Source organism: Mytilus trossulus, unplaced genomic scaffold (assembly GCF_036588685.1).
Source record: "Mytilus trossulus isolate FHL-02 unplaced genomic scaffold, PNRI_Mtr1.1.1.hap1 h1tg000406l__unscaffolded, whole genome shotgun sequence".
NCBI classification, from domain to species: Eukaryota; Metazoa; Mollusca; class Bivalvia; order Mytilida; family Mytilidae; genus Mytilus; species Mytilus trossulus.
Genome location: NW_026963350.1, coordinates 59,004 through 82,117, shown reverse-complemented (window position 1 = coordinate 82,117; position 23,114 = coordinate 59,004). Strand labels below are relative to the sequence as shown.

Below are 23,114 nucleotides of genomic sequence, written 5' to 3'. Positions count from 1 at the left end.
CAGCTGTCAATTACAGTTTTCAAGATAAAACACAAAAAAGAAAACAAATGGTAGAATTTGTCAAATAAGGTCAATAACTCACATGAGAAGTTGTCCGACAGTTTTGACGTATATGGACAATTGGTAGAACAATATGAAATCAAACTTGAAAAGATTTATTTTAAACAAACTTAAATTAAAGTATAATAAGTTGTGGTATTCATCTTTAAACAATGACAGAAAAAATATGTCATTTGGAAATAAACTTAGAACATACAGACTTTTTAATAGAAATATCATCAATGTATTATAAATTTATAATATATATATATGCCTTAACCCCCCCCCCCCCCTGAACATGTTTGCTCCTGTAGGATTTTCTTTATAACAGTCTTCAAAATAAAAGACAACACTTGCATTTTACCCATATGTTCTATTTATAGTCATGTCAGCCATCTTTGTTGGCAAGTGGGGGTCATCAGACACATCTTTTAAATGAAATACCCAAATGATGACTGTGGTAATGTTTGGTTAAATTTGTTCCAGTGGTTTCAGAGGAGAAGATTTTTGTAAATTTTAACGTACGCCAAGTGATTAGAAAAGCTAATAAAGAGCTGTGCCATGAGCACTTGATACGCCTGTCACCTTTTCAAAGAATAAAATTTAATAACTCCTCAATGTCATCAGAAATTTATAAAATAACTAAAGGGAGGTTACATCAATAAATATAAACCAGTCATCAAAGTTTCATGAAAACTGCTGAAAGCCCTTTTGAGTTATTGTCAGAAAACTGGAAAATCACCCTTTTTTAATGAATAAAATCCCATAACTCGGAAAGGTAAAATATAAAATATAAAAAAATTACAAGGTTTTGAAAACTGATCAAAGCATATTTGAGTTATTGTTACAAAACTGCCGCAACCTTTAATATGTGTACACCCTATCAACACCCTCTATATCTGTTCACCTCCTCTACACCCCCCTATATCTGTATACTCAATCCACAACCTCCTCTACCTATATACCCCATTCACACCATCCTGTATCTGTACCAATCCACACCCACCTATATAAGTGTACCCATCCACACCCTCCTATATATGTATACCCTATCCACACCCTCCTACATCTGTATAACTCATCCTTACCCTCCTATATCTGTAAACCCTATCCACAACCTCCGATATCTGTACACCCAATCTACACCCTCTACCTGTATACCCCATTCACACCCTATTACATTTGTAAACCTCATCTACACCCTCTTACATCTGTTTACCCCATCCACACCCTCCTATATGTCTGTATACACTATCCAAATTCTCCTATATATATGTATAGCCCATCCGCTGTTGAGATTGTCGCTGGCACATATCATCCGTACTATTGTACTTGTCCATTTTCAATGTCATATTGTCAGTGACGTCGCCATGGGTGGAAATACATAAGTTGTATATAAGTGTAATGGCTAAACAGTTGTCTTTACATACATTGCCTTAATTATCATCTATATATACACCCTCCTATGTTTGTATAGCCCATACACATCCCCCTATATATGTATACCCCATCCACATCCCCCTATATATGTATACCCCATCCACATCCTCCTATATATGTATACCCCATCCACATCCCCCTATATATGTATACCCCATCCACATCCTTCTATATATTTATACCAAATCCATAATTTCCTATATCTGTATACCCTATCCACACCCTCCTGTATCTGTATACCCCATCCATACCCACATATATCTGTATGCCCCATGTACACCCTCCTATATCTGTATACCCCATCCACATCCTCCTATATCTGTATACCCCATCCATACCCTCCTATATCTATATTCCCCATCCTTACCCTCCTATATTTGTTCACCCAACCATACCCTCCTATATCTATATTCCCCATCCTTACCCTCCTATATATTTGTATACCCTATCTATACCCTCCTATATCTTCAAATTGTTATTTTACAGCATTTTATAGTTTTTAGTGTTATCACTGGTATTGTTTAAATAAGGACATAAACATGATAAATAAATTATGGCAAAGATGTATCTCTGCCATTACACAGCTTGAATACACCCACCTATATCTTTATATTGTTCTTTTTCAGCATTTTTTGTATCTCTGCTACTAGACAGCTTGAATACAGGAATTTGAAGTAAAAATATAGTCTTAATAGGATCATCTCTTTCAAATTATTTTCAAAGTGCCAACACAATATAAAATTATTAAACAATTTTATTTCCTCCTTATTGAACATACAAATATTGTCTAGTAATTAGTCTTTGTTATGATTGTCATGACAACAGATTGGTATATGTTTTGTTTGACAATTTGTTTTTTTACACTGACTTTAATTACAGCAAGTATGATAGTTTATGTTCTTGTGTTTTATAGTTAAATTAAGCCATTCAAGTCTATATAACTTTTTCATAGTTTAAGTCCAATTTACACGATCATATGACTTTTGACTATAGCCTTGAAAAAATCAATTTACCCCAACAAATTGTATACATTATTTCAGTGATTCATTACTTTTTTTTTAAATAGTTGGACACTGGGTATATACTATAAAATATTACCTCATGTGATTTAATCAAGGGACTGGCACCTCCTTGTTCTACCAGACATCTTGTGATCTGTAGATATCCCCTCCCAGCAGCATAATGTAAAGCTGTGTATCCATCCTCCTATAATATAACCAAATAACATGTAACTATAATGTACAATACTTTGTTGTCAATATCAATAATATACAACATATCCTACAACTGACATTAAAACTTGTCTGATAAACTGAACAATGTTGTGTAAAAAATATAAACAATATATATATCACATGAATTAGTGGTCAAAACTAAATAAAATGACCAGTCACACTTGTATTTATATTGTATATAAACAATAAATAAACATGTTTTGTTGTGAAATGTCAAAACTTCCATAAAACCTGATATCTTAAAAAAAAAAATATTTCAAGAAATGTGTGAAATAATTATATCAATGGATTCAGTAGAACAAAACAAACAAAATGAGACCCCACTTTATACATGTTATATAATTATTACACATATTTGTTTCAGCAATTAAGTGTAGATTCAGTATAATTGTTCATTCTAATAAAATATTTTTTTTAACAAACATGAAAAGGAGTAATATTTTCTGATTCAGAACAATAATACAAGTAAAATGAGACCCCACTTTATATAATTAATACAAATATTTGTTCATTAAAACTGTCTAATTAACAACATGATTTAGTGTAGATTAATAGTAATGTGATCAGACTAAGTAGATAACATACTGTTTCTGTGATGTCGATCTTACATCTTCTATCAATGAGGAGTCTACAGATCTCCAGGTGTCGAAACATGGCAGCCTTTATTAATGCTGTCCCTCCTGAAACCTGGAATAATACAACTGACATCAAAACTTGTCTGATAAACTGGACAATGTTGTGTAATAAATATAAACAAAATATATATCACATGAATCAGTGGTCAAAACTGAATAAAATGACCAGTCACACTTGTATTTATATTGTACATAAACAATAAATAAACATGTTTTGTTGTGAAATGTCAGAACTTCCATTAAACCTGATATCTTAAAAAAATATTTTTTTCAAGAAATGTGTAAAATAATTATATCAATGGTTTCAGTAGAACAAAACAAGTAAAATGAGACCCCACTTTATATGATTCTTACAAATATTTGTTCATTAAAACTGTCTTATTAACAACATGATTTAGTGTAGAATTAGTATAATTGTTCATTTTAATAAAAAAAAAAATTTAAGAAACATGAAAAGGAGTAATATTTTCTAATTCAGAACAATAATATGAGTAAAAAGAGACCCCCACTTTATATAATTATTACAAATATTTGTTCATTTAACTTGTCTTATTAACAACATGATTTAGTGTAGATTAATAGTAATGTGATCAGACTAAGTAGATAACATACTGATGTGATGTCGATCTTACATCTTCTATCAATGAGGAGACGACAGATCTCCAGGTGTCCTACCTGGGCAGCCCACATTAATGCTGTCCATCCATTATACTGGAATAATACAACTGACATCAAAACTTGTCTGATAAACTGGACAATGTTGTGTAATAAATATAAACAAAATATATATCACATGAATCATAGGTCAAAACTGAATACAATGACCAGTCACACTTGTATTTATATTGTATATAAACAATAAATAAACATGTTTTGTTGTGAAATGTCAAAATTTCCATTAAACCTGATATCTTAAAAAAATATTTTTTTCAAGAAATGTGTAAAATAATTATATCAATGGATTCAGTAGAACAAAACAAGCAAAATGAGACCCCACTTTATATGATTCTTTAACATATTTGTTTGTTAAAACTGTCTAATTAACAACTGGAATTGGTGTAGATTCAGTATAATTATTCATTTTAATAAAATAATTTTTTTTTAAGAAACATGAAAAGGAGTAATATTTTCTAATTCAGAACAATAATATGAGTAAAATGAGACCCCACTTTATATAATTATTACAAATATTTGTTCATTAAACCTGTCTAATTAACAACATGATTTAGTGTAGATTAATAGTAATGTGATCAGACTAAGTAGATAACATACATCTGTGATGTCGATCTTACATCCTGTATCAATGAGGAGTCTACAGACCTCCAGGTGTCCTCCATTGGCAGCATCCATTAATGCTGTCTGTCCATACTGGAATAATACAACTGACATCAAAACTTGTCTGATAAACTGGACAATGTTGTGTAATAAATATAAACAAAATATATATCACATGAATCAGTGGTCAAAACTGAATACAATGACCAGTCACACTTGTATTTATATTGATCATAAACAACAAATAAACAACCATTTTATTTTGTGAGATGTCAAAACTTCCATCAGAACTGTCATCTTAATTTTTTTTTTTTTTTAAGAAATGAACAAAATATTTATATCAATGGATTCATTACAATTCTCTGAGTAAAATGATATCTCACTTTATATAATCCTAACAAGTATTTGTTAATATAATTATTAAATCTATCTGATTAACATGATTCAGAATAATGATCAATTTTTTTAAAAAGTAACTTTTTCTAAGAAATATGAAAAATAGTTACATTTCCTGATTTAGCACGAGGAGACAAACAAAATGAGACCCCACTTTATATGATTCTTTCAAATATTTGTTGTCCATTCAACCTGTCTAATTAACAACATAATTTTGTATATATTAAGGAATGTGGTCAAAGTGAAACAATAACATACATGTGTGATATTTGTTTTACACCCGCTGTAAAACCTTGGTGTAAAAAATGTTCTTGTAAATATTCAAAGTAAGAACTTTATCAACTATAATTCAAAACAAACAAAAACAATTAATGAGAGAAAAAAAATACCTTTACATACTTTTTTCTCTCATTTAAACTGTTAAATTAAAATCAGATTTTGATTTAATATCAAATTCAGTATAATGATATAAATATCAGTTTCCATACAGATATATTATCATATTGTGTTCTGAAGTAACTTGTAGTTGTGTGTTTTATACTGCTAATGTACAATCTGTTGTGATCTGAAGTAACATGTAGGTATGTGTTTTATTCTGCTAATGTACAATCTGTTATGTTCTGAAGTAACTTATAGTCATGTGTTTTATACTGCTAATGTACAATCTGTTATGTTCTGAAGTAATTTGTTGTGTGTTTTATATTTCTTATGTACAATTTGTTCTGTTCTGAATTAACTTGTGTGTTTTATACTGCTGGTGTACAATCTGTTATGTTCTGAAGTAATTTGTAGTTGTGTGTTTTATATTTCTTATGTACAATTTGTTCTGTTCTGAAGTAACTTGTGTGTTTTATACTGCTGGTGTACAATCTGTTATGTTCTGAAGTAATTTGTAGTTGTGTGTTTTATACTGTTAATAAATACAATCTGTTATGTTCTCAAGTAGCTTGTAGCTGTGTGTTTTATACTGCTGATTGTGTACAATCTGTTATGTTCTGATTTTATACTGCTGATGTACAATCTGTTATGTTCTCAAGTAACCTGTGATTGGGTAATTTATACTGCTGATGTACAATCTGTTATGTTCTGAAGTAACCTGTGATTGGGTGTTTTATACTGCTTGCATACAATCTGTTATGTTCTGAAGTAACTTGTATTTGTGTGTTTTATACTGCTAATGTACAATCTGTTATGTTCTGGAGTAACTTGTAGTTGTGTGTTTTATACTGCTTATAAACAATATGTTATGTTCTGAAGTAACTTGTAGTTGTGTGTTTTTTACAGCTGCTAATGTACAATTTGTCATGTTCTGAAGTAACTTGTAGTTGTTTGTTTTTTTACTGCTTATGTACAATTTGTTCTGTTCTGAAGTAACTTGTAGTTGTGTGTTTTATACTGCTGGTGTACAATTTGTTCTGTTCTGAAGTAATTTGTAGAACTTTGCTTGTTTTATACTGCTTATGTACAATCTGTTATGTTCTAAAGCAACTTGTTTTTTATTTTTTATACTTCTGTTATTATAGTTCTAAAGTAAATTGTTGTCGTGGGTTTATGTACAATATTCAACATTTTGAAGTTACTTGTAGTTTTCACTGTTTCACTGTGCTTTATTTTTAAGTAACATGTAGTTTTGTGTCTTTTTTTTTGTTCATGTACCATAAAAGGCTGTATCTTCAAATGACTTTTCTATGAATTATTAAAATAAGGTAGTTTTGAATGTGACTATTTTACTTACACCTTGATAATCAATGTCTGCACCATTCTGTAGGCTTAATTTTAAGGCTTCTATATCTCCCTTCCAAGCAGCTGTAGTAAGTTTCTGTAAGTATAACATATAAATTACATTTAATCTTGATAATCAATGTCTGCACCATTCTGTAGACATAATTTTAAGGCTTCTGTATCTCTATTTCCAGCAGCTGCAGTAAGTTTCTGTAAGTAAACCATAATAAAAATATATTGTAATGAATGTCCTTACTGTTAAATTAGGTAATAATTATGTATTCTTCTGTTTAGCAATGACTACATAAATCAGTAGTATCCTTCCTTCAAATAACAGACAGAGAGGAATTCTTTTAATAGCATAAAATTGTTGGGATTTATGCATTTTATATTATCAAGAAAAACACCAAGAGTGCACACACTGAAATGTCTCGCCTTCTTTACTATCATTGATATTATGTTGATAGTCCTAAATAAAAAGCTTTATCACAACTGTCACATAAACCAAGAAAAACTAAACATTGACCAATGAACCTTGAAAATGAGGTCAAGGCATGTACAGCTAACAATTCTTCCAAACAACAGATATAGTTGACCTATTGGTTATAGTTTAAGAAAACCAGACCAAAACACAAAAACTTAACACTGAGCAATGAACTGTGAAAATGAGGTCAAGGTCAAATAAAACCTGTGGGATTGACATATACATCATAAAATATTTCCATACAACAAATATAGTTGACATATTGCATAAAGTTTTAAATAAAAAGACCAAAACTCAAAAACTGAACTTTGACCACTGAACCATGAAAATGTGGTCATGGTCAGATGACACCTGCCAGCTAGACATGTACACCTTACAATCATTCCATACACCAAATATGGTAGACCAATTGCATACAGTATAAGAAAAACAGACCAACACACAAAACCTTACTGTAACCACTGAACCATGAAAATGAGTTCAAGGTCAGATGACACCTGCTAGTTGGACATATACACTTTACAGTCCTTCCATACACTGAATATACTAGATCTATTGCTTACAGTATCTGAGATATGGACTTGACCACCAAAACTTAACCTTGTTCACTGATTCATGAAATGAGGTTGAGGTCAAGTGAAAACTGTCTAACGGGCATGAAGACCTTGCAAGGTACACACATACCAAATATAGTAATCCTATTACTTATAATAAGAGATAATTTAACATTACAAAAAATATTTTTTTTATTGGAAATGAGGTTAAAGATATGGACATGTGACTGACGGAAACTTCATAACATGAGGCATCTGTAACAAAATATGAAGCATCCAGGTCTTCAACCTTCTAAAACATGAAGCTTTTAAGACGTTAGCCGCCATCGAATCACTATCCCTATGTCGAGCTTTCTGCGACTTAAGTCGCAGACTCGACAAAATTGTTAACCTTCAAAAAAAAAATTTTTTTATAGAATCATGGACTAGATTTGGCATATCCTTGATTTTTCTTTCTTGTAGTATTTTCTGGACTTTGACCTTTGTCCTTTTAAAGACAAGTAATACACTTAGTCCTTTAGTTGCCCCTACTTTTGTCCTTTTTTTAGACATGTAGTTGTGTTTTTCATTCACTAAGTCCTTTAATTGCCTTTTAAAGACATGTAGTTGTGTTCCATTCACTTAGTCCTTTAATTGCCCCTAGGTACTTTCTCATTCTTTTTCATATCAGCTAGTAGAAATCTCTCTATTAACTTACTTAAAGAGGTAGACTGAATAAATGTAGATGTGGGATATAATAAAGCAATGAGAATGTAACCTAACAAGACAAAAAGTGTGTTGCATCAGTCAGCTCTTTATACCATAAAATAGATTGGTCTTATTCAACTCACATGAACTTAACAATGGCAAGGGGAGATAACTTCTGTATTTTTTTTATGTAGAAAAATTGTCCCAATATTTTTTTCAAATAACTCTACAGACCTACTTAGAGTTACAAATAAACAAGGATTCTGAAGGTACTACAAAAATAATACACTATCTCCCACCACTCACTTTTAGAATCTTTTTTTCACCTTGCACCTTGCTTTGTCCCAGTTTTGTATTTTTTTGTTTTTGGAATAAGTAGTTTGGTAGTTCACTTAGAATTCTACTAGTTTTTATCTCAAGTTATCACATACTTGTATCTAATTGTACACTAATGGGGAACAAAACTACAAATGACAAGAAGACTATTAAGTAAATCTTACCTTATTCCAACTTTCCATTATAGCCTAAAAATAGAAAAGAATAATCATAGTCAATATATACTGTTGAGTTTTAATTGAGGTATTTGTGTTATTGCCAATTGAAACATGATCACTATGAGTGGTAAAATACTGACCTAATATTTTCATCTTCTTATTTCATTCAAATAATAAATAATAGCATTGAAACAGTAATTTATCTCAACTTTTCTGCACTATTTAAAGTTTAATAATGAACTGAACTCAAAACCTTAAAAATCTCATCACATACCTGAATGAGGTACCAATGTATTCTACAAACAGGGTGTGACTAAATGAGGTACAAATGTATTCTACAAGCAGGGTGTGACTCTTTCCATCAAACACCAGAACATCTATTGAATGAGGTACAAATGTATTCTACAAGCAGGGTTTGACTTTTTCCATCAAACACCAGAACATCTATTGAATGAGGTACAAATGTATTCTACAAGCAGGGTGTGACTTTTTCCATCAAACACCAAATCATCTATTGCACTTTCCCAGATCTAAAAATGTCAAAAGTTTTATTTACCAGCATTAAGACACAGATAAAGAACAATATTAAATATCATATTGCAGCTTCTCAAAACACTGTCTACGATCAACCAGACCAGTCACATTAAATTCAATGATTTTTTATTCTGTATGTGCCTGTCCACAGCCAGGACCTATAACGTAGTGGATGAAGTTAGAAGCTGTGTACCTTCCTTGTTTTTCCTTCATTGTTGTAGTTGGCTGTTGATTTTTTTCTTTTAAATTGTTTAACATTATATCATACCAAGGCTATTTATAGATGACTATATGGAATGGGTTTTGCTTATTGTTGAAGATTATTGGACGACCTGTAATTGTTTGTAACTGTGTCCTATGGTCTAGGAATAATTGTATCATTGTTAATCATAACACACCTCCTTAAGGTAACTTTGAACTAGACAAATAGACTTGTGTCGCTGCATGAAATTGATAGGACATTTCTGGAATCATGTCTTTCACCGGAAAATATCATCAATTTCGCACGCCTTTGTGACGTCATTTACCAGATAAAAGGCGCACCTATATCCCTGCTTTATTAAAGTTTTAAGCACTTTCAGAATCGTCATTCTGCAGGGTAGTTTAGAAATAATTTATGTTCCGTTAGTACGTAATCTTAATTCCAATACCACTTAAGGGAGGGTCACCAACTTAATAAATTTTAATTATCCAAATATTTTGTGCAATATACGATCAAACTTTTTCACCCGTTCACTCAACATGTGTTGGAAGTGACAATGCCTACATTTTAGTTATGTGGTGATGGAAGTCATATGACAGATTCAACTAACTTCCGTGTCCCGGAACTGGCCTATTGAAGTAACATATTCACTGAGGTATAAATGATCATTCCCTAAAATCATTAAAGCCAAGAAAATTTTCATGAAAATTTTCTTTGAACAATGCACATCAGAAACTACAAGAAGGTGTCCATAGTACATGGATGCCCCACTAGCACTATCATTTTCTATTTACAGTGGACCGTGAAATTAGGGTCAAAACTCTTAAAATTAGAAAGATCATATCATAGGGAACATGTGTACAAAGTTTCAAGTTGATTGGACTTCAACTTCATCAAAAACTATCTTGACCAAAAGCTTTAACCTAAAGTGGGACAACCGCATTTTCTATGTTCAGTGGACCGTGAAATTGGGGTCAAAACTCTTAAAATTAGAAAGATCATATCATAGGGAACATGTGTACTAAGTTGCAAGTTGATTTGAATTCAACTTCATCAATTTGACAAAAACTACCTTGACCAAAAACTTTAACCTGAAGTGGGACAGACACATTTTCTATGTTCAGCGCAGTGGCAGATCCAGAACTTTTCCTATGGGGGGCCCGCTGACTGACCTAAAGGGGGGGCAGCGGACCGTGAAATTGAAGTCAAAACTCTAATTTGGCATTAAAATTAGAAAGATCATATCATAGGGAACATGTAAACTAAGTGTCAAGTTGATTGGACGTCAAAAAAAAAAACTACCTTGACCAAAAACTTCAACCAGAAGTGGGACAGACGGACATCGAACGAACGGACGCACAGACCGAAAAAAGGTTATACCCCTAGGTTGGGCATAAAAACTGCTAACAAACTACAAATCAACATTATCAAGCTGTTCATCAAATATAAAATCATTCCCTGCCATAGAAGTCAAGAAAAAGAAATTTTCATTGTACAATAAGTGTTGTATAATTTCAAACTATTGGTAAACAGGAAGTGGATGTACGGCAGAGGAAAACTGCTTACACAATTATGAAGCTAAGAAACGGAAAAATACTAAATACTAAGCTTGTTCAAAGGGTATCTACACGTCTCAATCTTCAAAATCGGTTATCTAAAAATACTACCATCGCTAACATTTTTAACAATAAAAATCGTGGTTACCCTTCTATCGATAAGTGTCATGCCAAAAAATGACTTACATGTCCCCGTCTTTCCACCAGCAATACGGTAAGGTCCACGTTTAATTGTCGCACATTTTCTTTAAATTTTGAAACTGATATTACTTGAAAAACAAACAGTATTATTTATTTACTCACATGAAACAAACCAGGATGTGGTATTCAGTACGTAGCAGAAACTGGAAGATATTTATCAAAACGCACTCAAGAACATCTGTATCGTTTTAAAAGACCTAATAAATTCAAAAGTATCATTTACCAACACCTTAAGAAGCACAACCATCCTTTTAAATATTTAGCAGTTCAACCTTTAGAAGTAGTAAATAAGCAGCCTGGTGAATCGCATTCAAAGTTTGTACGATCACGGAAAATAATTGAATTAAATTGGATTAAAAAATTACAGACAGTTTACCCTCTCGGTCTAAATGATAATATCATGGGAATTGGTAATATATCTAGAACCAATTCCGTTAACATTTTGGATATTGTTTCTAAAACTGTTCGTAAAAACCGTTCTCACGGTTGTAGAACAAATCGCAATCAAAGAAAATTTCGGGCCAATCATACCAATATTTTGGACCTAATTTCTATTTCAAAAAACAACAGCAGACATTATCTGTTAACAAAACTCTGTTCGTTACCGGTTAATAAGTTAAATAAAATTTTGGAGGATTGCAACACAATTTCATATAGCAGTCCTAAGTATGAAATTGTTCAAATTATTATGGCATATTGTTATTCTAAATTATTTCCCAAAATTGATCGCCCTGAAGATCATAAAAAAACATTTTATTAAAATTAAGTATGTCAATAAAGGCTTTGATTTTGTAAATATTGCCGGTATATTTAACGACCATTCTGTTAAAGAACAAATTCCTGGATATTTTGACAATACTGAGCTACCTCTTATTTGTTATATTTACAAGAAATCTACCCGGAAATTTGTGTTTAATTATAGTCAATTGTGTAAAGATGTTAATATCAGTGAAAATACACCTACTTCATGTAATTGCAGTAATTCCGAATATATTTATGGACCCATTTCCCATGTTATAACAGGAGATCTTAACATCGTTCAAGACCGCGAGTTAAAATCATTTCTCAGTAAAGGACCTAAATATCGTCCCCCGTCAATTATTAATTGGAATGAGTGTCGTAATATCATCCATGACTCACTCCATACTTACTGTATGAAATGGATAAAACGGGAAAAAGCTGACAAAAAATCTTTGGACTCTTTTTCTAATTCAGTAATGAAGATAGTTGATATACATACGTATTCAACATTTTAAAGAACATTTTACTATTAACAATAACCACAATAAACCTATTTCTCGTATCAAACATAAACTAAAAGAACTAGCCAAGGAATTTGTTTTTGTCCCGGCCGATAAAGCTGCTAATAATATTATTATTGTTTGACGTAAATTTTACATTGAGGTTCTGAAAAAGGAAATCACCAATTCACCAACATTCCAACTGACTCCATTTTCAGAAAACGAAATCTGTAACAAACATAAACTTTTAGCCACCGCTTTACAAGCAGAGCCAAATACAATGAAAGTCCCAACTATGTATTGGCTTCCGAAGCTACACAAAACCCCTTACAAATATAGATTTATTTCGTCTTCAAGCCATTGTTCAACTACTAAATTGTCTATTATTCTTACCAGCACACTTGGTACAATTAAAAACCTTATAATAAATTGTTCAAATAAGGCCTTCGAAAATCATTGAAAATTATAGTGGAATAAATTACTTTTGGAGTGTCAAGAACTCGTTGGAAGTACTTGATAAATTGCATGCTTATATTGGTGATTTTGAATCTGTTCAAAGTTTTGATTTTTCTACCCTGTATACCACATTGCCTCACATTCTCATTAAGAAAAAATTCACACACCTAATTAAATGGGCATTCAAAAAATCAGAATGTGAATATATATGTTCAAACTCTTTTAGGTCATTTTTTAGTAGCAATAAACAAAAAAACTATGTTAATTGGACATGCTTTGATACTATATATGCCCTTGAATTTTTACTAGATAACATTTTTGTTCGCTTTGGGGATTCCGTATATCGTCAGATTATCGGAATTCCAATGGGGACTTACTGTGCAACACTTATTGCGGACCTCTTTTTGTATTGTTACGAGTTACAATTTATGACAAAAATAAGCAAAGACCCATCAAAACAACATCTGATAAACAAATTTATTAATACTTTTAGATATTTGGATGATATTTTGGCTCTAAATAATGACGACTTCAGTATGTATATTAATGAAATTTATCCTGGTGAACTTACTTTAAATAAAGCTAATACTAACAATGACCACTGCCCTTTCCTCGATCTTGATATCTATATCACTAACGGAAAGCTGAATACTAAAATTTATGATAAAAGGGATGATTTTTCATTTCCTATCGTTAATTATCCGTTTTTAGATGGTGACGTTCCCTTGTCACCATCTTACGGTGTTTATATATCTCAACTTGTACGATTCGCTCGTGTATGTAACAATGTTTTAGATTTTAACGAGAGAAATTTATGTATTACTGAAAAATTATTACACCAGGGTTTTCGATATCACAAACTAGTCAAAATATTTACTAAATTTTATCATCGGTATAAAGACATCTTTTGTAAATATAGCTCAACATGCAGACTTTTTATATGTTCAGGTATTTCACATCCAATTTTTTATGGAAATATTCTTTATAAAGCACAAAGGTGTCAGTATTCACCTCATAAACTTACAAAACCTTTGAATAGACTTATTAAGAAGGGATATAATTACGATACTGTTGTCAAGTCATTAAAGATTGCATATTTTGGCGTTAATATTGAGTCACTGATAAGGTCTTTGTGTCGGAACTAAACACATTTATTCTAAAAACAGTTGTTGGCATGACACGGGTTATGTTCTTCTCATATATGTTATGATGGTATGATACTAAACCCCTTACGGGAAGGATTGTGCCTGATGTTCATATGATGAAATCATAATCTTTCAGTCAGTTTAATTGAAGTCTGGAGCTGGCATGTCAGTTAACTGCTAGTAGTCTGTTGTTATTTATGTATTATTGTCATTTTGTTTATTTTCTTTGGTTACATCTTCTGACATCAGACTCGGACTTCTCTTGAACTGAATTTTAATGTGTGTAGTGTTATGCTTTTACTTTTCTACACTGGTTAGAGGTATAGGGGGAGGGTTGAGATCTCACAAACATGTTTAACCCCGCCGCATTTTTGCGCCTGTCCCAAGTCAGGAGCCTCTGGCTTTTGTTAGTCTTGTATTATTTAATTTTTAGTTTCTTGTGTACAATTTGGAAATTAGTATGGCGTTCATTATCACTGAACTAGTATATATTTGTTTAGGGGCCAGCTGAAGGACGCCTCTGGGTGCGGGAATTTCTCGCTACATTGAAGACCTGTTGGTGACCTTCTGCTGTTGTGGGTTTTTTTTTTATTTTGGTCGGGTTGTTGTCTCTTTGACACATTCCCCATTTCCATTCTCAATTTTATTACAGTCTGTATTATTTAAACCCACCATCTCCCACACTAAAGGTGAACACAATACCACAACACCCTGAAAGATTAACGAGGCGGTTTTAATGAATTGATTTTTTTTTGTAATCTTATAAAAAAACATATATTATACGATACATACTAATTAGATAAATACTGCTGAATGTACCTCTGAGGTCAGCCTATTTTATAAGTAAGGTCGTGTCGTCATCTAAAGTATCTGGGAAAAATAACTATAAATCATATTTACTTGTTCAAGCCTGATATATGTAAAATATATATATCATTTAAAAATACTTCATTGGTACTTCTTTTTATAATTAACTATTAAGAATGTTCCTTATAAACATATCAATGTTTGTGTGTTATCTCCCTGATTGTTATAAACATATCAATGTTTGTGTGTTATCTCCCTGTATAAACATATTGTTTGTGGGTTATCTCCCTGTATAAACATATCAATGTTTGTGGGTTATCTCCCTGTATAAACATATCAATGTTTGTGGGTTATCTCCCTGTTTCTTAAAAACATATCAATGTTTGTGGGTTATCTCCCTGTTTCTTATAAACATATCAATGTTTGAGTGTTATCTCCTGTTTCTTATAAACATATCAATGTTTGTGGGTTATCTCCCTGTATAAACATATCAATGTTTGTGTGTTATCTCCCTGTTTAAACATATCAATGTTTGTGTGTTATCTCCCTAAACATATCAATGTTTGAGTGTTATCTCCTGTTTCTTATAAACATAACAATGTTTGTGGGTTATCTCCCTGTATAAACATATCAACGTTTGTGTGTTATCTCCCTGTATAAACATATTGTTTGTGGGCTATCTCCCTGTTTCCTATAAACATATCAATGTTTTTGGGTTATCTTCCTGTTTCAATTAAATAAAATTACAAGAAAGGTACAGATAGTGGACAAAAGTGAGTTCCCAATAAAAACATGTCCTATCATTTCATCTAAAATCGATATTTGTCAACAACAAAAATTACTTTATGAGCGATTTTTATAAAATAAATACCTTTTAAGATGTGGGAATAGTCTGAATTTTTTTGTTTATCTGGCCATGATTTTTGTGAGGGTCGTTTTCATTTTCTGATAGGTGAAACACAAATGCAAATTTTTACGATTTTCATTTGGTTAGAATACATAGCAAAGTTTTCCACAAATATTTTCTTTGTGTTCACCTCATCAGAAAATTAAAATGAGCCTGAATAATATCATTGCCATAAATATAATTCCTAAATTTTATGGCCCGCTTCATTAAAATGTTGACCTTGTCATATGAGGTTATTTTTTATTTGTTGACTATATATTGACCTGTATACATCACCATACTTGCTTTGTTGGATTGCTGTCTCATTGACATATATCTCACTTAGTAATATGATCCTATATAGTTCACATATAATGTACACTTACCTATAATAACTTGACTGGACAAGGATCACATTGACTGCATGGGCAAGGATCACATTGACTGCATGGACAAAGGATCACATTGACTGGACAAGGATCACATTGACTGCATGGACAAGTATCACATTGACTAGACAAGGATCACATTGACTGGACAAGGATCACGTTGACTGGACAAGGATCACATTGACTGGACAAGGATCACATTGACTGGACAAGGATCACTTTGCCTGGACAAGAATCACATTGACTGGACAAGGAACACTTTGACTGGACAAGGATCTAAAGAATACAAATAATAGATGTTCAAACTAAAAACAAGGCTAACAAGAATGTGTCCTCAGTACAGGAATGCCCCACTCGCACTATCATTTTCTATGTTCAGTGGACCGTGAAATTCGGGTAAAATCTCTAATTTGGCATTAAAATTACAAAGATCATATCATAGGGAACATGTGTACCAAGTTTGAAGTCAATTGGACTTCAACTTCATCAAAAACTACCTTGACCAAAAACTTTAACCTGAAGCGGGACAGACAGACGAACAGACAGACAGACAGACGGACGGACGGACGAACGGACGGAAGAACGGACGCACAGACCAGAAAACATAATGCCCCTCTACTATCGTAGGTGGGGCATAAAAAAGAAAACACTAAAAAACAACAGTACACAAAACTTAAACACAAAATAAACAAGCATTCTCACATTATTGCATGGCATACATAGTGCCCTACCGTTTAAAAAATCATTGTACTGGAACAAAATGTTAACTTGATCTGTAACTTGTCATGGTGTAAACTATATAACAAATATCAAGTCAATATCTTCAAGCATGACGACAAAAAGTGTGGAAAACTGATTATTTAAGTAAAATTTCAAAGTCCAAGGACCATAACTCTGCACAAAATCATCAGACTGGAACAAAATTTGAGCTTGATCTGTAACTTGTCATGATAAAACTATATACCAAATATCAAATCAATATCTTCAAGCATGATGAAAGAAAGTGAGGAAAAGTGATTATTTGCGTGAATTTTCCAAGTCCAAGGACCATAACTCTGCACAAAATCATCAGACCGGAACAAAATTTGAACTTGATCTGTAACTTGTCATGATAAAACTATAAACCAAATAATAAATCAATATCATCGGGCACAAAGAAAACAAGCATGGCAATACATAGTCCCCTACCGGTTAAAACATTCATTGTAATGGAACGAAATTCTTACTTTGATCTTGAACTTATCATGGTGTAAACTACATAAAATAACAAAATAAACTGTTATCACAGAGATATGTTTCGCTTTGTTGTAATTTCGATAATGCAAATGTTGAAATTCAAATAGCAACACTTTAACATGTAAGTTTTGCAAATATTCAAAGTCAATGAACCATGACTGAAGGTACATGGCTAAACAATCTCCATTGAAATGAGATGTGCCAATGCTAATACCAAACTGCATACCAAATACCATTGACTTATCATAAGTAGTTCTCTTTAAACAAACCTAAACACAAACTAATACATGAAAACTAGGCAAAATTTCAAAGTCAATAATCCATAACTGAGGGGGCGGGTTCAAATAATCTCTATGGTAATGAGATGTGCCAATGCTAATACAACTGCATACCTAATATCATTGACCTACCACTAGTTGTTCCCCATAAATTGATCTATTCACAAACTAATACATGAAAATTAAGCAAAAATTTCAAAGTCAATCTATATATATATAGAGTTTTTTTTATAGACCATTACTGAGGGGGCAGGGCCAAATAATCTCCATGGAAATGAGATATGCTAATGCTTAAACAACTGCATACCAATTATCAATAACTTACCACTAGTGGTTCCCCATAAACTGACCTAATCACAAACTAATACATGAAAACAAAGCAAAAGTTTAAAAGTCAATAGACCATAACTGAAGGGGCGGGGGACAAATAATAATTTGACTCTGTCAAGCGAGACAAAAACCTACCACTTAATTCTTCAATAAATTTACTAAAGAAAAGGAAAAATACAAAACGTCATTTATCTTAATACAATGTCTTTTAAAAAATGAGTTATTTCCCTTTGAACAGAAATTTAGTAACTAATAAGTATTTCATCAAAAATTTAATTCTAGGGAAAGGGCTTTACCTGAACATGAAGAAAAGCTAAAATCGTGAAAATCGATCTTGACCTGTAACTTGTCATGATAAAACAATACACCAAATATCAAATCAATATCTTCAAGCATGAAGAAAAAAAGTCTGGAAAACTGATTTGCCGGACTGACAGATGGACAGACTGCAAAACTAAAGTCCCCTTCGACTTCGTCGGTAGGGAACTAATAAACAGCTGCGCCACGAGCTCATGAAACGCCTGTCGTCTTGTCAAAAAAACATCAAATTTTTTGGGGGGAATAACAAGGGGGTTGTTCAGGAATGCTAAGTATATCCTGACTCATCCTTATTCCTGCTCAATAGGAAGTTTATATAAGAGACAGAAAAAAATTTGCTCACAATATGTTTTATATGTTTTTTACCAAAAAGCTCAATAAAAATTCAATAACTCAAAAATAAAATAAAGAATCATCACGAAAAAGTATACAGACCTTCAGATTAATTTAACTAACAAGTGTGTGAAGTTTTATGCAATAATCATAAATAGTTCCTGAGAACTATACAGTGCGACATGTAAACCCCCCCCCCCCCCCCCCTCAATGGACCGTCAAAATTGTGAAAGGCGTATGAAAACTGGAAACCTGATTTGCTGGACTGATGGATGGACAGACAGACTGACGGAGTGCAAACCTAAAGTCCCCTTCGAAATAGAGAAATAAAGACCTTAAGACTGAGCAACACAAACCCCACCAAAAGATGGGGGTGATCTCAGGTGCTCCGGAACGGTAAGCAGATCCTTCTCCACATGTGGCACTTGTGTTGACATGAATGTAAGTACAAACCCACTGATAGGTCTATAATTTAAAAATGCTTGTCAATGGTTGAATACAATTTTGACCTCTTTCATTGAATGTTTGCTGTCTCATTGACATAAATATCCCAAGTTGACTTCATAGTCAAAAACTCTTATTTTTTTAAGCAATTTACATTGTAATGGTTGCAATATTTTGTTAGACATGTTAGTTTAGTAATCATGTAATTATGTCACATATTTTTTTGATTCCCATATATACATGAATAACAAAAGTAGATGAGTGCAAAATGTTAATCCTGTTAGCTTTTTATTATCTCCCTTTTAAGCATTTTAACATTGTAATGATTGCAATGTTTTGTTAGACATGTTAGTTTAGTAATCATGTAATTATGTCACATCTTTTTTTGATTCCCATATATACATGAATAACAAAAGTAGATGAGTGCAAAATGTTAATCCTGTTAGCTCTTTATTATCTCCCCTTTAAGCATTTTAACATTGTCAATTGAATTTCATTTCATAAAATAAATAACATAACGATTCAATACAATTTGACTATAATATTCACTTACCTTTACGAAACGTGTATTAAATTGACTGGACTTGAATCAAATAAAAACGAACAGTAGATCTTTAAACTGAAAATATAAAATAGCTCAATTACAGTTTCAGATGAATATCGATTAAACCATTTCTGAATATATTATGTATATATATATATACTTTTTTAGGTTGTAACAAGTAACTTGTCATGAATGAAAGAGATATGACCTTCTGTATATAGTACCATATACATAGCTCGGTGTAGGAGTTTTTAGGACAAATTCATCATAGCATGAAGGCCTGTTATTAGCAAGGCTGTCTAATGGGAGTTATTTTTGTGTCATGTTACTGTACAATGTATTATTAGCCAGGGCGTCTAATGGGACTTATTTGTTGTGTCAAGTCACTGGTCACTGTTATTAACAAGGCTGTCTAATGGGAGTTATTTTTGTGTCACGTCACTGTATCATAAACCAGGCTGTCTAATGGGAGTTATTTCAGTGTCATGTCACTGTATCATAAGCCAGACTCTCTAATGGAAGTTATTTTTGTGTCATGTCACTGTGTTATTAGCTAGGCTGTCTAATGGGAGTTATTTGTGTGTCACATAACAGTGTTATTAGTGAGGTTGTCAAATGGGAGTTATTTTTGTGTCACTTCACTGTGTTATGAGCAAGGCTGTCTAATAGGAGTTATTTTTGTGTCACGTAACTGTAATATTAGCCAGGCTGTCTAATGGGAGTTATTTTTGTGTCACTACACTGTGTTATTAGCAAGGCTGTCTAATGGGAGTTATTTTTGTGTCACTTCACTGTGTTATTAGCAAGGCTGTCTAATGGGAGTTATTTTTGTGTCATGTCACTGTATTATTAGCAAGGCTGTCTAATATGAGTTATTTTTGTGTCATGTCACTGCATTATTAGCAAGGCTGTCTAAATGTCTAATGGGAATTATTTTTGTGTCATGTCACTGTATTATGAGCAAGGCTGTCTAATGGGACTTATTTTTTGTGTCAAGTCACTGTTATTAACAAGGCTGTCTAATGGGAGTTATTTTTGTGTCACGTCACTGTATCATAAACCAGGCTGTCTAATGGGAGTTATTTAAGTGTCATGTCACTGTATTATTAGCCAGGCTCTTTAATGGGAGTTATTTTTCTGTCATGTCACTGTGTTATTAGCTAGGCTGTTTAATGGGAGTTGTTTGTGTGTCACGTAACAGTGTTATTAGTAAGGCTGTCTAATGGGAGTTATTTTTGTGTCACGTCACTGTATTATTAGACAGGCTGTCTAATGGGAGTTATTTTTGTGTCACGTCACTGTGTTATTAGCAAGGGTGTCTAATGGGAGTTATTTTTGTGTCATGTCACTGTATTATTAGCCAGGCTGTCTAATGGGAGTTATTTTTGTGTCACGTCACTGTATTATTAGACAGGCTGTCTAATGGGAGTTATTTTTGTGTCATGTCACTGTATTATTAGCCAGGCTGTCTAATGGGAGTTATTTTTGTGTCATGTCACTGTATTATTAGCCAGGCTGTCTAATGGGAGTTATTTTTGTGTCATGTCACTGTATTATTAACAAGGCTGTCTAATGGGAGTTATTTTTGTGTCATGTCACTGTATCATAAACCAGGCTGTCTAATGGGAGTTATTTTTGTGTCACGTCACTGTATCATAAACCAGGCTGTCTAATGGGAGTTATTTCAGTGTCATGTCACTGTATCATAAGCCAGACTCTCTAATGGAAGTTATTTTTGTGTCATGTCACTGTGTTATTAGCTAGGCTGTCTAATGGGAGTTATTTGTGTGTCACATAACAGTGTTATTAGTGAGGTTGTCAAATGGGAGTTATTTTTGTGTCACTTCACTGTGTTATGAGCAAGGCTGTCTAATAGGAGTTATTTTTGTGTCACGTAACTGTAATATTAGCCAGGCTGTCTAATGGGAGTTATTTTTGTGTCACTACACTGTGTTATTAGCAAGGCTGTCTAATGGGAGTTATTTTTGTGTCACTTCACTGTGTTATTAGCAAGGCTGTCTAATGGGAGTTATTTTTGTGTCATGTCACTGTATTATTAGCAAGGCTGTCTAATATGAGTTATTTTTGTGTCATGTCACTGCATTATTAGCAAGGCTGTCTAAATGTCTAATGGGAATTATTTTTGTGCCATGTCACTGTATTATGAGCAAGGCTGTCTAATGGGACTTATTTTTTGTGTCAAGTCACTGTTATTAACAAGGCTGTCTAATGGGAGTTATTTTTGTGTCACGTCACTGTATCATAAACCAGGCTGTCTAATGGGAGTTATTTAAGTGTCATGTCACTGTATTATTAGCCAGGCTCTTTAATGGGAGTTATTTTTCTGTCATGTCACTGTGTTATTAGCTAGGCTGTTTAATGGGAGTTGTTTGTGTGTCACGTAACAGTGTTATTAGTAAGGCTGTCTAATGGGAGTTATTTTTGTGTCACGTCACTGTATTATTAGACAGGCTGTCTAATGGGAGTTATTTTTGTGTCACGTCACTGTGTTATTAGCAAGGGTGTCTAATGGGAGTTATTTTTGTGTCATGTCACTGTATTATTAGCCAGGCTGTCTAATGGGAGTTATTTTTGTGTCACTTCACTGTATTATTAGCCAGGCTGTCTAATGGGAGTTATTTTTGTGTCATGTCACTGTATTATTAGCAAGGCTGTCTAATGGGAGTTATTTTTGTGTCATGTCACTGTATTATTAACAAGGCTGTCTAATGGGAGTTATTTTTGTGTCATGTCACTGTATTATTAGCAAGACTGTCTAATGGGAGTTATTTTTGTGTCATGTCACTGTATTATTAACAAGGCTGTCTAATGGGAGTTATTTTTGTGTCATGTCACTGTATTATTAACCAGGCTGTCTAATGGGAGTTATTTTTGTGTCATGTCACTGTATTATTAGCAAGACTGTCTAATGGGAGTTATTTTTGTGTCATGTCACTGTATTATTAGCCAGGCTGTCTAATGGGAGTTATTTTTGTGTCATGTCACTGTATTATTAGCCAGGCTGTCTAATGGGAGTTATTTTTGTGTCATGTCACTGTATTATTAACAAGGCTGTCTAATGGGAGTTATTTTTGTGTCATGTCACTGTGCTATTAGCAAGGCTGTCTAATGGCATTATTGGAGTTATTTTTGTGAAATAATTGTGTACAAAAGTAAAAAAATGAGCATGTGTAGTGTAGCAACACCTGAATACAATGGTCAGATATATCAACAAATAACAAGAGCCTCTCGT

At 32.7% G+C, this 23,114-nt stretch overlaps 1 protein-coding gene and 1 long non-coding RNA gene across 2 annotated transcripts in view; both read right to left on the bottom strand.

The window, feature by feature from the left end:
* LOC134702144 (uncharacterized) overlaps positions 1-2,679 on the bottom strand; it is a 67,859-nt gene extending 65,180 nt beyond the window's left edge. Inside the window, exon 1 of the mRNA XM_063563231.1 lies at positions 2,578-2,679. The gene's annotated coding sequence lies outside the window, so the exon portion shown is untranslated. The remainder of the gene's footprint in view (positions 1-2,577) is intronic.
* A 4,075-nt stretch (positions 2,680-6,754) lies between these two features.
* Positions 6,755-19,938, bottom strand: LOC134702169 (uncharacterized). Its single transcript, XR_010104354.1, has 5 exons — positions 19,871-19,938; positions 16,376-16,654; positions 9,236-9,491; positions 8,968-8,991; positions 6,755-6,839 (listed from the first exon to the last, which is right to left on the bottom strand). It is a non-coding gene; the product is annotated as an uncharacterized LOC134702169 (long non-coding RNA).
* Between the last annotated feature and the right edge of the window lie 3,176 nt (positions 19,939-23,114).